Source organism: Arachis stenosperma, chromosome 7 (genome assembly GCF_014773155.1).
Source record: "Arachis stenosperma cultivar V10309 chromosome 7, arast.V10309.gnm1.PFL2, whole genome shotgun sequence".
NCBI classification, from domain to species: domain Eukaryota; kingdom Viridiplantae; phylum Streptophyta; class Magnoliopsida; order Fabales; family Fabaceae; genus Arachis; species Arachis stenosperma.
Genome location: NC_080383.1, coordinates 33,469,947 through 33,473,164, shown reverse-complemented (window position 1 = coordinate 33,473,164; position 3,218 = coordinate 33,469,947). Strand labels below are relative to the sequence as shown.

At 41.5% G+C, this 3,218-nt stretch overlaps 1 non-coding gene across 1 annotated transcript; it reads right to left on the bottom strand.

Annotated features, from left to right (window-relative positions):
• Positions 1–2,152: 2,152 nt before the first annotated feature.
• LOC130942334 (small nucleolar RNA R71) lies at positions 2,153–2,260 on the bottom strand. The gene has a single exon (XR_009070909.1). It is a non-coding gene; the product is annotated as a small nucleolar RNA R71 (small nucleolar RNA).
• Between the last annotated feature and the right edge of the window lie 958 nt (positions 2,261–3,218).

The window sequence follows — 3,218 nt, the reverse complement described above, 5'->3', positions numbered from 1 at the left end:
AGACTCATACACTAGCTATGTTCAAGAATCAATATACTTAACTAGGAGAATCAATAACACTATCTGAGTTCTGAGTTCTTATAGATGCCAATCATTCTGAACTTCAAAGGATAGAGTGAGATGCCAAAACTGTTCGGAGGCAAAAAGCTACTAGTCCCGCTCATCTAATTGGAGCTATGTTTCTTTGATATTTTGGAGTCTATAGTATGTTCTCTTCTTTTTATCCTATTTTGATTTTCAGTTGCTTGGGGACAAGCAACAATTTAAGTTTGGTGTTGTGATGAGCGGATAATTTGTATGCTTTTTGGAATTGTTTTTAGTATGTTTTTAGTATCTTTTAGTTAGTTTTTAGTATATTTTTATTAGTTTTTAATTAAAATTCACTTTTCTGGACTTTACTATGAGTTTGTGTGTTTTTCTGTGATTTCAGGTATTTTCTGACTGAAATTGAGGGTCCTGAGCAAAAATCTGATCCAGAGACTGAAAAGGACTGCAGATGCTGTTGGATTCTGACCTCCCTGCACTCGAAGTGGATTTTCTGGAGTTACAGAAGCCCAATTGGCGCGCTCTCAACGGCATTGGAAAGTAGACATTCTGGGCTTTCCAGCAATATATAATAGTCCATACTTTGCCCAAGATTTGATGGCCCAAACCGGCACTCAAAGTCACCTACAGAAATTCCAGCGTTAAACGCCGGAACTGGCATAAAATTTGGAGTTAAACGCCCAAACTGGCATGAAAGCTGGCGTTTAACTCCAGAAAAGGTCTCTACACGAAATTCCTTCATTGCTTAGCCCAAGCACACACCAAGTGGGCCCGGAAGTGGATTTTTCTGTCATTTACTCATTCCTGTAAACCTTAGGACACTAGTTTACTACTTATAGGATCTTTTGACATTGTATCCGTACCTTATGACCCCATAACATTTTGTACACGTTTCTTTCCATAGTATGAGCCTCTAAACCCCATGGTTGGGGGTGAGGAGCTCTGCTGTGTCTTGATGGATTAATGCAATTACTACTGTTTCTTATTCAATCATGCTTGCTTCGATTCTAAGATAACACTTGTTCTTAATCCGGATGAATGTGATGATCCGTGACAATCATCATCATTCTCAACTATGAACACGTGCCTGACAACCACCTCTGTTCTATCTTAGATTGAGTAGTTATCTCTTGGGTTCTTTAATCGGAATCTTCGTGGTATAGGCAGGACCTGATGGCAGCATTCAAGAGAATCCGGAAGGTCTAAACCTTGTCTGTGGTATTCTGAGTAGGATTCAATGATTGAATGACTGTGACGTGCTTCAAACCTGTAACCTACTGGGCGTTAGTGACAGACGCAAAAGAGGGATTCTATTCCGGTAGGGGAGGGAACCAAACCGGTGATTGGCAGTACTGTGACAGAGTGCGTGCATTAGCTTTCACTGCGAGGATGGGAGGTAGCCATTGACAACGGTGAAACCCTACATGAGCTTGCCATGGAAGGAGGCTTGCGTGTTTGATGAAGAAGACAGTAGGAAAGCAGAGATTCAGAAGATGGAGCATCTCCAAACCTCAACCTATTCTCCATTACTGCAATACAAGTAACCATTTCATGTTCTTTTACTTTTTACAATCAATCCTGATAATTTCTGATATCCTGACTAAGATTTACAAGATAACCATAGCTTGCTTCAAGCCGACAATCTCCGTGGGATCGACCCTTGCTCACGCAAGGTATTACTTGGACGACCCAGTGCACTTGCTGGTTAGTTGTGCGGGATTGCAAAAGTGTTATTGCAATTTCGTGCACCAGTGACTTTACTGCACCTACTCCCGACTTCTATGGGAGAAGCATCTCTATCCCTGCCATTGGAGCAAACAACTTTGAGCTCAAGCCTCAATTAATTTCTCTAATGCAACAGAATTGCAAGTTCCATGGACTTCCATTGGAAGATCCTCATCAGTTTTTGGCTGAATTCTTGCAAATCTGTGACACTGTCAAGACTAATGGGGTTGACCCTGAGGTCTACAGACTTATGCTATTCCCTTTTGCTGTAAGAGACAGAGCTAGAATATGGTTGGACTCACAACCTAAAGAAAGCCTGAACTCTTGGGAAAAGCTAGTCAATGCCTTCTTGGCAAAGTTCTTTCCACCTCAAAAATTGAGTAAGCTTAGAGTGGAAGTCCAAACCTTCAGATAGAAGGATGGAGAATCCCTCTATGAAGCATGGGAAAGATACAAACAATTGATTAGAAAGTGTCCTTCTGACATGCTTTCTGAATGGAGCATCATAGGTATTTTCTATGATGGTCTGTCTGAACTGTCCAAGATGTCTTTGGATAGCTCTGCTGGAGGATCTCTTCATCTGAAGAAGACGCCTACAGAAGCTCAAGAGCTCATTGAAATGGTTGTAAATAACCAATTCATGTACACTTCTGAAAGGAATCCTGTGAACAATGGGACAAATCAGAAGAAAGGAGTTCTTGAGATTGATACTCTGAATGCCATACTGGCTCAGAACAAAATATTGACCCAGCAAGTCAATATGATTTCTCAAAGTCTGTCTGGAATGCAAAATGCACCAAGCAGTACTAAGGATGCTTCATCTGAAGAAGAAGCTTATGATCCTGAGAACCCTTCAATGGAAGAGGTGAATTACATGGGAGAACCCTTTGGAAACACCTATAATTCTTCATGGAGAAATCATCCAAATCTCTCATGGAAGGATCAACAGAGACCTCAACAAGGTTTCAATAACAATAATGGTGGAAGGAACATGTTTAGCAATGGCAAACCTTTTCCATCATCTTCTCAGCAACAGATAGAGAATTCTAAGCAGAACCACTCTGACTTAGCAACCATGGTCTCTGATCTGATCAAAACCACTCAAAGTTTCATGACTGAAACAAGGTCCTCCATTAGGAATTTGGAGGCACAAGTGGGACAGCTGAGTAAGAAAGTTACTGAACTCCCTCCTAGTACTCTTCCAAGCAATACAGAAGAAAATCCAAAAGGAGAGTGCAAGGCCATCAATATGGCCGAATTTAGAGAGGAGGAAGAGGAAGTGAACGCCACTGAGGAAGACCTCAGTGGACGTCCACTGGCCTCCAATGAGTTGCTCAATGAGGAACCATGTGACTCTGAGGCTCATATTGAGACCATAGAGATTCCATTAGACTTACTTCTGCCTTTCATGAGCTCTGATGAGTATTCTTCCTCTGAAGAGGGTGAGT